Raw genomic sequence first — 12,563 nt, 5'->3', positions numbered from 1 at the left:
TTAAATAATGTTTCCAATATTAGTTTCGATAAGGTTAGATGGTTGACCGCTCAGCGTGACAGAATACTAAAAATTTCAAAATATTTTTTAAATTTTCTACTAAATATTCTTAATAAAGAATCGTTACCAACTGATTCGGATAATCTTATTCTTATTGGAAATTCAAATTTAGTTCAAATTTGTTCGACTGCACAGCGATGAACTTCAAAACGCTAACGCACTTCATGGTGCTCACCATAATGTATGCATATATGAATGTTTGTTTGTATGTATATGCTTGAAATTCAGCACTCGGCAATCCTCTCAACTTCATACTTCAATACGCGCTCGTTTATGGTGAAATCTATGCACTTCGAACTCAACTGTAATTTCAAGCTGGCAGCACAAGTGCTCGTGTATTTGGCAGATGAACAAATTTATGCACTCGACAATGCACCCAACACACGTCCTGCGCTTACTTATATGCACTAATGTGCGCTTGTATTGTATGTACATATGTGCGTTTGTATTTATGTATGTGTGTGATTGTTAAGCGAGTATTGTAGAGCGTGAGCACAGCTGTTGCAAATGCAATATTTTTTTCCAGTTTTGACTTTTTCTATATTTTTGTTGTAATTGCACGTTTGGCAGTGGAATTCGCCTTACATGCCATTTAATATGTATTTATATGTGTGTGTGTGTATTGGTGTGCGCTTTTGATCCAACGCCTGAGCTGAGATTATCCGGGAAGTTCAATTAAAATTCAATCTGCATTGCGCAGACAGGCAGGAAGTGCGCTTTGACTGCGCAAAATTTAACTGTACACACATTCATACTTACAAATATACATATATATATATGAGTAGATCAAATTTGATATAAAAATAGTGTTTGTATGTGTGTACCAGCATGCAATTGCATGTATTTTGGTCAGTGATGCATGTGTGTGTCTTGTCCGCTTCCAATGAGCGTGTAACGTTGACTTTATTTTTACTAAAAACGTTAACTTCGCTTGCACCGCAGTTTTAATACCCTTCACAGGTGCTTTTTTTTATAAGAAAAAACGGTATTAAAAGCTCTTTTTGAAGATTTTTATTGATTAGTTTCTATGGTACAAAAGTGGACCGATAGGGACAGCAAACGGTACCATGTTTTTCCCCCTCATTTAACATTTCCCTTCAGTAAGGTTTGCCATTTCATCATGGAGAGATATACGATCCAATAACGAGTCGAAATTATTAGCATTTTCCACCGAAATTCGGAGTCAGTGGCCTCAACTTTAAGAGCGCTACGTCCAATTTATCCTCGTCATAATCGTCCGGACAGATCAACAATTGAGCATCTAGTGGAATAATTTCAATCCACGGGCACTGTACAAAATATTCCAGAGCCAATGAGACAAAGAAGTGACGGTAGTGTCGAGAATATTGCTGCCGTTAGCGCATCAATTGTGGAAGACCCAAATCAGTCTCTTATATGTCGTTCTCAAGCGTTGGGCATTTCTGTGACGTCGTTGTAGCAAATTTTGTTAAAACATCTTGACCTATATCCTTAAAAAATCAAATTGACTCAAGAACTGATGCCGCTTGACCATCAGAATCATCGTATGTTCGTCAATTGAGCTGTACAACAACTTGAAAGTGATCCGAATTTTCATCGAAAAATCAACTTCAGCGATGAGGCTCATTTTTGGTTGAATGGCTTCGTTAATAAGCATATTATGCGTTATTGCTTAGACAGCAATCCGCACGTACTCCATGAGTCACCATTACATCCCGAAAAAGTTACGGTTTTGTGCGGTTTATGGGCTGGCGGCGTCATTGGGCCGAACTTTTTCCGTGATGATCAAGACCGGCACGTTATTGTGAATGGGAATCGCTACCGCTCAATGATAACCGAATATTTTTTCCCCGATTGATGATATGGTCTTGGACAATATGTGGTTGCAACAGAACGGCGCCATAAGCCACACAGCGAATGTCACAATCGATTTATTGAAAACCAAGTTTGGTAAACGTTTTATCTCACGGCTCAATCAATTGGCCTCCTCGGTCGTGCGATTTGATGCCGTTAGACTATGTATTTACTGTAAAGCTATTGATGTAGCTATGGCCAGCGACGATTGATGAACTTCAGTAGAATATCGAACGAGAAATTGCAGCAGCATCGTCCGATTAATGCTTGAAAACCGTCGAAAATTGGGTTTAGAGTCTGGACTTCTGAAAGTGTGCCCGTGGTGGCCATGCAAAAGAATTCGAGTTCCATACATAATGGCATCGAATGTACTTTCACAGGAATATAAAATTTAATTCTTATTGAAAAACCCGTTATAATCCGCTATAGGCCCAGGAAACGTGCTATTTCGATCGGACCATAAGACGAAGGGTGTTAGATAAGTGGAGTTCGTAGGGCATGGTCGATTCAGAATGAAGTTGCGCGAAGTTCACTCAACACTCTCGTGGTAACTCGAGCTCGAGCGCGAGGTATGTCGGTTCTGGATAAGCAGGAGTTTAACCTGCTACAGTATCCAGAATCTCCTTCGGCCAGTTTTTGAATATGGTCGCTGTAGATTAAGTGGGGGAGAGTCTCCTTGCAGTGAAGAAGCGAGAAAAAAAGGAGAAATAGCTGTTTACTTTTGAGCGCATGCCATCGCTTCAATTGTTCGACGTCAATATCCAGCAATCAGCGAGCGTTCGAAGTTCCTTCTGCTGGTTGAGGGAGTTTCGAAATTTAGAAGTAATTAGTAACTACAGGAGATTGTTCTTTGTCCTGAAGTAGTGTTGTGTGATTGACTGTGTCAAAAGTTTTAGACAAATCCAAAGTATCGAGGATCGTCCTTTCACAACGTGCCTATTAATTTCGGCCATGAACTATCTGGGCGTTTATGACGCTAAGTGCTGTACCACCACAGCTGTGCCCTTTGCTTTCGGACGATAAGACTACCCTTGGTTAGCGGGACCACTCGTCCGACTTTCCACACATCGGGTATTCGAAGAGTGGTCAGCAGCAGATTGAAGACCTTGGTTAGAAAGCTTACTCTCGTCGAGCTTAGATGCTTTAGCATTGGTATATTTAATTCAACTGGGATGATGTAACCTTATTACCCCACCGATGAAAGTAATTGGTAGTCATAAGTATCTGTCAAAGGGTGCAGTGTGAACTGCCAGCTAAAGTAGCTCGTATACTTTTTTGCCTCCTCATGACTATCGAACTGAATTTCAACCAGGTTGTCATGTCTCCTAGGATTTGACAAGGTCTTGACAGTAGTCCAAAGCTTACTCGCATCGGTGGAAATACTGATTAACTATTTGTCGAATTTTCGAATTGAGATCACTTATTCGTAGATTGCAGAGTTCTATTTTAAAACAAGCCATGCAAAATTTCCTGAAAATATCTTGTCAAATTAAAAGTTTTCGGTACAAGGTGTTGATTTTAATCGTTCTGACTGCTATATGCTATAGTGGTCCGATATCGGCAGTTCCAACAAATGAGTAGCTTCATGCAAAGAAAAAACGTGTTCAAAATTTCACACTAATATCTTGAAAACTGGGACTAGCTTGTCATTGAGTCTCCGACGTTTCCTTCTGAGTCTTAAAAACATCGTGGCAAACCTAATATACCCTGTTCATGGTATAAAAATGGACAAACTCCCACATACAATCCCACATATACTATCACAACACTCACACATGCCCCGCCTAACCCATATCCGGCTACTCAATAAGCAAATATGAATTGTATGTTGACTTTATCTTTTACGTGTCATGGCATGCAAATGCATATGTGTGTGTGTGGGTATGCAATTTGTCCTGCGGTATTTTTATTGAAAGTGATTTTAGTTCACTAACTACATCAGCCGGAAATATGATACAAACGCAAATATTAATGTATGTTCGTTGGCGTAGCTGAAAATAGTTTTCCAAAATATTCATTCGCAGTTCAAATTGTGAGGTTATGTCGCATGCATGTACGTATGCTTAATGAAAAGTGATATAGCAACTGTTTGCTGAAAAAATCTCAATAAAAAGTTCAACATTTTCAAAAAAAAAAAAAACAAAAAAGAGGGAAACATATCGAATCAAAGCAAATCTCTAAGCTTGTTGAAACAGATTTCGTTTAGCCGGAAACTTTTATACCGTTATTGGTGCTTATACGTAAATATGTAAGCATTTATGCAGCACAAGAGTGTGGGAAATGGCAAAATTGAGATTAAAAATTTCTTTGCATATTTTTTTGGTTGTTGTTTTTGTTTCTTTATATGTATGTAACTAGCGAAATGCAATGTTATTTGAAAAGGAGAACTGTCAGTACTGAAAAAATTAAAAGAGACGTATGTGATATTAATTAACTTGCCTGTGTTGAAACGCAGGATGGTGTAAGTAAGTTTGGAACACAGTCGGAAATCAAAATATTACATATTAACTCAGATAATGTCTGTAATAGTACAGTGTGCAATCTATATAGTTGAGATGACTCTGTGTAGTATAGGTATATACAATTCACAGATATTTTAATAAATATTGTAAGGTAACTCTATATGTCATCAAAAGGGGGCGTCTCTCACCATGGAAAATAGTATATGTATGTATATATGAAATGTCGTGTGAAAATTTCTAGTCAGTTTCGGAGCAAATTTCCTCACCTACTTTGAAAACAGTGTTTATATAAAATTATAAATTATTTTTTTATAAAAAAAAATAAATAAATAAACAAAAAGTAACGATAATTTAACAAAAATTATTTTAATTTCAAATTACAGAAAATAAAAATACAATTAACAAAAAACTAATTGCCCCGGGTGAGGCTCGAACTCACGACCTTAAGATTATGAGACTTACGCGCTGCCTACTGCGCCACCGAGGCTATATAAAGGTTAATGGCGCTGTCAGGATTGCAGCTGCTACGATTGGTCCTAACTTAAATGTGTGGATAGCGAAAAGTAAAAAACAAACTGAATTTCTTAAAAGTACTGTTAGCAAAATTAACTACATATGTACATACATATATATAAATACTTTCTATTTTTATTCAGAGTTATTAAACAATACTAATTCCATGTATGGTATATAATACAATATATAATACATACATATATACATAAGCACAAAAGATGCGGATGATTAGTATATGATATAAAGGATCGGAGAAAATAATTATGAAAACGACACAAGAATTAAAATAAAATTTCGTTCAATTGCTTAAACAATGCTGAAAATGGGATTTATTAAGAAAAAGATATTTTTTCCATCTAACTTCATTACAATAAAAACAACTATGATAAGGTTGCACAACGTTCTAAGAAACATAAAATATTCTTTACGAGGTTTTTCTTTACGAGTTTATATGTTTAGCTTTCCGAGAAACACACAGATCTGCCATAAAAACTTTGTTTTTACAATAAAAAAATATTTTGTTTTTACAATAAACTTTTTACACTGGTCCAAATTTCTCTGGTTGAGTCCCTGAATCTGACTTAGGAAAACAAATTAATTAACCAAGAACTTTCTGAATTTTCTAATATTATGGATTTGAGTTAAGATAACTCTATTAAATAGACCATCGATCAGACTGTTACAATTTCTTCTGATTTTCTGGAGTAAAATCTTAAGATATATATTTTTTGAAATAAAATATATAGAACATTTTTCGAGATATTATTGGCGGTTTTCTAAGAATATATGTAGAGGAAACTCTATTTTATGTTATTTTAAAAGTACCTGAAAATTGTCAATAAAAGCAAAATATGGTATTTTATTATTCATCAATATTTTTTTTGTTGCCTTCAAAGTAATCCCCACCAGATGTAATGTACTTTTGCCAACGCCTTTCCAGTCCTCGTACTAGTAGCTCCTTTAGCGAATTTTGTTTTATGAACACGGTGGTTGATCGATGGTATTCATTGCGTTTTGGCTTTAAATTTGATCACAACCGTGGCTCGATGTGATGGTGCTTTATCATCATGTAAAATCCATGAATTGTTCTTTCATAATTCCGGCTGTTTTCGACGTATACACTGATTATGCACCAAACCACGAGTATCGAAAAAGCAATGAGCGGCTTTGGCGTAGTTTTTTGGTTTGGCTCGTTTCTTGCCTCCATTCCGATGATTGTTGACTTGTTTGCATGTCAAACTCATAAACACATATCTCGTCGGCATATTATCGGGACGAGTCGAGCAAGAACCAAAATCAAGAGTCCACCAAAATCATTCTAAAGAACTCGCGAGAGATGTCGAGCGTTCTTGTCATCTCTCTAACACTTGCCTGACGATTTTAAGCACCGTATCCTTTATTAATTTAACATAATTGGTTTATCTTATTTGATATTATAGGTCGAAGGTCATCAGCTTAATCTTACGATCACTCGACTGTTTTATAGTTTGTACATCGTAGGCTGGTGTTTTTGATAAAACTGAAGTACCGTAAGCCTTATATAACATGATTCATGACGTTTGGTGGTTGGAAAAACAAAATTTATGAAAATTTTTTGTTCGATTTTTTATCTTTTGTAAAAATCGCAACGCTACTACCGACTATGCTTAAGCAAACTTTGATAAATCATTTTGAATTAAGTAAAAAACATTTTGAGATATTATTGGCGGTTTTTCTAACTTTATTTTGCTACTAGTTTTTTTATCATAAATCATTTGAATAGGATAAATATTTTGCAGAAATTTCAACTTGTTTTTGCTTTTTTCTACCTAGCGTCTTTAATATTCCGAAAATTTTGGAAAGACTCTTGCACCTACACTTTTTGAAATTTTTCAGTAAAACAAGAAAGGGAAAATTCTTGTTTTACTGAACGCGCTTCAAAAGCTCGTCATAAGCTTTACAGCCGAGAGAATTTCGTCATATTTTTTTTACTTTCTCATCTTTGCGTTTTACAGCTTATCGTCTTTAATATTCCAAAGCTCCGAAAAAGCTCTTCAACAACTTTTATACGAATGAGAGGTTTTCATAGTAAAATACTTTTCGTCTTTACTGTCTTTGATATTGATATTGAATTGTGTCACAAAATGTGTACTTCACGTTTTACTACCTAGCGTTTTTTATATTCCGGAAAACTCTTCAAAAGGTTTGCAAAAACTTTCTTTCAGCCAAGAGAATTTCGTGATACAAATTTTATTTATTCTTCCTTACGTTTTTCTGCTCAGCGAGTTTTATGTTCCGAAAAGCTCTTCAAAAGCTTTCTTACAATTTAGAGGATCATAAACTTTTAACATCGACGTCTTTGCTTTCTGTGTTTTATTTTCTGAAAAGCTTTGAAAAAGGTTTTTAAAAGCTTCTAAATGACTGAAAGAATTTGGTCATAAAATTTTGAAAAGTTTTCCGAAATTTTCCATTTATCCCAGAGGATTTCGTCATAAAATTTGCTCGCTGAATTATTAATTAATTATTTTCGCCTAAAGTCTCTTTTGTGCTGATTAATCTAACATAATTGTTAAAGAGCTGTGTATTAGTTTTTTTTAATAAACCCATTGGAAATCCACAGCGCTCTTCGAAAACACTTCAACAACAACAATAAGATTAACTTCAATAGCGAGTTTGAAATGTGCACATTTTCTTTACTCTTTATGCACAATCTGCATACCTACTTAGGACCGCAATCAGCGCAGGGTTGTTACGGCTAAATGTTGTTTGCAATGCACCTAAAAGTATGCAAACATTCGCGTGGCTTACTGCAACAAATGCAAACAAAACAAATCCAATTAGTTTAGACATTGTTTGTTGCTGCCAACCACCGGAAGGCAAACGCGAGGCGCAAGCGAAGGCGACAAAAAACATTGCAGACAACAATAGCGGTAAACGAGTAGACGTTGGAGGGTTCAGTACACAAGCATACACACACACTGGCAGCAGTAGCAAGAACAAGCAGAGAACAAGCAAACAAATTGCACAATCAGCATGCAAAACGGTTGTAAGCACAGCTGCTGTTGTTGTTATTGTATTGTTGCATTTTGTTGTTTCGCCGATATCAGCGCTGCCTACAACGCTAAGCACTTTTGCGGCGAACACGCTAAAGACTGCAACAAATCAACAAAAACAAGCGCGAACATAGGCATGCACACACGCAGACGAGAAGAGGCGCCACAAATAGCAGCGAGTAAAACTGCTAAGCGGCAGCAAATAGCGGTGGCAGTGTTTCGGGTATTTTCGTTTTTCGCCGATTCCTTAAATTACAAGTCGCGACCGCGGTAAATCGCAATCGTCGAAAATCACAAAATGTGGTCAGATGGCACACAGACGCACACATATGCAGAGACGTTGTTGCAGAAAAATGTGCGCGCAACCGAGCAGCAGCCTGTATGCGCCTAAAAGTGCGCTAAAAAAGTTCATTTAATTTGGGGTTTTTGTTGCTGAGCTCGCACTCGCCACTTTTGGTTGCATGCAACACAAGGCACTTGCTTGCCACCATTCCAACCAAATTTCAGGATTGTGTGCCGCTTTTGTTGTTGTGCTTGGCATTGTTGTTGTTGTTGTACTCGGCATTGTAGTTGTTGTACTCAGCTTTGCTGCTGCCGCATTGCACGAAAATTGCCACAACAACCCAGAGCGCAAGTTTTACGCGATTTAGGCGCCTAAAATAGTGCCATACAACAACAACAAGGGGTAACTACTGCACAACAACAACGAAATCCAACAACAATGGAACGGTTTTTCGTGCAACACCGCCATGCCCTCATATGTGCGCCACTTTCTGCTTAACAGGCGCGCCCGCTTTTATGTTGATTGCTGCTGTTGTAGTTATTGTTGTTGTTTGTTGCTTTTTTCGGCAGCACGTCGTTGCTTGCCACCATTGTTTGCACATTGTGCAACACTAACGACGCGCTCATACTTCCTCAGCTCGGCAGAAGTGGGGGGCTCTAAACGAAAACCAACAAAAAAAAACACACACATGTGAGCAAGGACTCAGCCGCCGTGGTAAGGCATTGTGCTGGAGTGCTGGTGTGCTGGTGCCCTTGTGTTGCACGCGCTGGCGTCCGTTGCTGCATTAAACGGGAAAACAAAGCACGCACTTAAGTTTCAAGCATGCTAAGCGTTGTTTAGTATTTCGCGGCTTTTGTTGTTGTTGCTATTGTTTATGTGGTGTTATTTTGTTTGTCTCGCTTTCGTCGACGAAAATAACCGAAAGGCAGCAAACGAGCGGGCATTTTTTTTGGTAACAGCAGTAGGCTTAGTGGCCTTGGTTGTTTTTTGTTGCAATTGCTGTGTTTTTCAAAATGATTGCCAAAGTTGAAGAGGTTCCATATTCAAAAAATTTGTTTAGATCGCAATTCTCATTTTTGAAAACAAAAATTTGCTGAGCATTTGAAGTTTTATGCGCTCGCAGAAAAGCTCTTTAGGCTTTGAAGTCATAGTTAAGACTGAAATCTTTTCCCCATAGCAAATATTCCTTTCATGAAATTGAAAATTTGGCATATGGAAGCAGATGAGCTTTTGAAAGCTTTCCGTCAGTGGTTGGCACAAACCTCTCCCAGTTATAGAAAATATATACGCTATATAAAGTGAAAAATTAAGTCTGTGATTCGGGTAATTTAGAAAAAGCTCTCACTTACCCATTTCAATTACTGTTGTTGTAAAATGTAAACTTAGGTTAAGCAATCAGAAGAGCTTTTGAAAGCTTTCACATAAATCTGCAGATTTTCTTCTTTAAGGGTAGGATGTGTATATAGAGCTTTAAGCACATTTGGATTATTATGATAAATATATACATACTAATACATGTCTTGACGTCCAGCCACCAGCCTTGATCTGTCAATAATATGAGAAGGTCTTAAAGCTTTTAACATTTACTTTTAAAAGCTTTCAAAATGTAATCAATTTGAGAAAACATTTAAGTTCTTAAAATTCATTCTTCAAAGCTTTCACATTCCTATATAATATTTCTGTACAATAAAATAATTATATTTATATTCCGGATGTTGGTAAGAAGATAGCTTTCAGTTTTAAACATATTTGAATGAATATATGTTCAAGATGGCATATCAAATGTCTTGCAGACAATTATCGAGTTTTCATCTTTCAATAAATTGAGAAAATATTAAAGCTTTTAACATTTTCTTGTCAAAGCTTTCACAATCATCCCTGATTCTCAGCTCAATGTAAGAAGGTTATGCATATTCTAGATGTAGGTAAGATGAGAGCTTTGAGCTTTAAGCACATATAAATGATTAGGTCAACTATATGTCCAAAATCGCATACCAAATGTCTTGCAGACAATTCTCGAGTTTTCATCTTTCAATAATGTGAGAAAATATTAAAGCTTTTAACATTTATTTTTCAAAGCTTTCACATTTGGCTCCATCTTTTCTGTTCAATCAAAAAATTATATGCATATTCTGGATTAAGTAAGAAAAGAGCTTTAAGAACTTTTGGAAATGCCAAATGTATGTGCGTCCGAAATGGCATACCAAATGGTTTGATGCCAATGCTTAGGCCTTGATCTGTAAATACATTTGACATTTACATCGTAAATAATAAATAATTTACATAGTGATGGCAATATACGACCGAAACTTGAAAAGTATTCAGCTTTCGAAAGCTTTCAGGAAAGCTTGCTACAAGTAAAAGCTTTTTTTGAGTTGGGTTATTCAATGCCAAATCTAAGTATGTGGTAATGAACATATCTGAAACAATGTCTCGCCAATATTTTTGGACCTCGAAAATAGATTGTATAATTAAGATGTCCAAAATAGCATACCAAATGACTAGATGCCAATTCTCATGTCTTGATCTGTCATCAATTTAGCTTTAAAGTTTTTGACATTTCCATCGTTAATGAAATATTGTTGACAATATACAATTAAAACTTCAAAAGTTTTCAGTTTTCAAGAGCTTTGCATAGAAAGCTTGTTGAAAGCTCAATTAACTTTTTAACGCTAGTCAAAGCAAAATCTAAGTTGATGTACTAAACATATTCTAAACAATACATATGTTGTCAATATTTCAGGCACTCGGTTATCTCATAGATACCGAGATACCCTTCGTATATTTTCTTCATTTCCCACTATAGACTTTGATATGATCTGATAAATGACATATATTTAACTAAACTTATTGGGCGAAAAAGGCTTTACTTTTTTGAAAGAAAAATAGTCCTCCGAGTATAAACATACATCCTTCTTTAACACAATCGCAAGATTGCTAAAAGCACCAGTAGACGCTTTTTTAACTCTATCCAAAGCAAAATGTAAATAGGTTGTACTGTACATATCTTAAATGTACATATATATTCTATGTGTCGACAATAGTTTTGGAGCTCGGAAATCAATTGCGTACTTAACGCTTTCTTTATAGTTTTTTAGACATCCGCTGGAGGTTTTGATATGTTCTGAGAATCTATTTTCCTTAACCAAACTTTTAGTGTACTGAAGCAAGAGATTGTGGAAGAAAAAGAGGTCACCGAGTGTAGAGACACAATCTTCTTCGATAAAGTATTAAAAATTAGTTCTATCTGACAACAACAAATTATTTTTGTATCACACAGAACTCTTAACTGGATATAGGAATATCATATGTAGTTCCCCTTATTGCCACTCCCATCATACAATTTTTACACCGGATCGTATAAGTCTCTCTCATCGGGCGTAAAATTAAATGTCTTTGTCGCTTTTCGTTATTTTCTCGCGTTTTTAGTAGTGTTTAAGTGTAGTAAACGGGGTTATCATCTGATTTCTTCCATTATTGCATTGTCGGTAATATGTAGTTCTTATAGGAGTTGTCATACGCAATTTGGCTTTTGTATCTTTGGTTGTCTAGGAGATATGTACATTAAACCAATTAGAGGGCGGTGTTAGGCCCAGTTTTTCAAAAATTTCGGCCCACAGTTGCCTCTTGCTACTACAATTTACAGTTCTATGTCTTTTTTTTTCTTAAAAATTCATAACGAGCTCACGTTTTCTTTGAAGAGGGTAAACCTTTATGGCACATATTACCAATTTTGTTGTTGTTGAGAAGACCACTCCGGCTGCAGCATAGCCAGATTATCTATAAAAATGCATGTAAACATAAAAGTGGATAATGATGGCAGACATTTAATGGCTATAAGACAAAGCAGAAAATAAAAGCAGCCTAGACAGCGGGCAATCCGAAACAATCGCGATAAAATGAAAACAATAATATGCGACTCCAAGTATTTATAGAAACTCCATAATCTTGTTGTGGAAATAATAAAAGCTTACAAAAGCTCTTAGCATTGTAATTGCCATTTTTTACTCTCTTGTCAGCCCCTCGCTGCTGCTGTCGCTTACGCCTTTCAATGCTTTCATTTAAACGCCACGTGCTCGTTATACTTTTTTCTTACTCGTTGAGTTGCTTTAAATGCAAATCGTATTGTTATCGTTGCTTTTTAAGCGTTTTCATTGTACTGCGTGCAACGTCGAGAAAGGCCGCAAAATACGCAAAAACAAATGAAATGACAACAATAGTTTGGTGGCTTTGACACTGGTCGCGCAGAGCTTTGACAATGACACTGGCAGTGGTTTATAAACCGCAGAAGCATGAACGAATTTTTGAAGCATACTTATTGGCGTTTAAAAGTGCAGCATCAAAATGTTTTTGATAAATTTAGTTTGTGATGCTGAG

General features: G+C 36.2%; 1 non-coding gene across 1 annotated transcript; it reads right to left on the bottom strand.

The window, feature by feature from the left end:
* Positions 1-4,769: 4,769 nt before the first annotated feature.
* Positions 4,770-4,842, bottom strand: Trnam-cau (transfer RNA methionine (anticodon CAU)). The gene has a single exon. It is a non-coding gene; the product is annotated as a tRNA-Met (tRNA).
* Between the last annotated feature and the right edge of the window lie 7,721 nt (positions 4,843-12,563).

This window comes from Bactrocera neohumeralis, chromosome 3 (assembly GCF_024586455.1).
Source record: "Bactrocera neohumeralis isolate Rockhampton chromosome 3, APGP_CSIRO_Bneo_wtdbg2-racon-allhic-juicebox.fasta_v2, whole genome shotgun sequence".
In the NCBI taxonomy this organism is placed as follows: domain Eukaryota; kingdom Metazoa; phylum Arthropoda; class Insecta; order Diptera; family Tephritidae; genus Bactrocera; species Bactrocera neohumeralis.
This window is presented reverse-complemented; position numbering and strand designations above follow the sequence as displayed.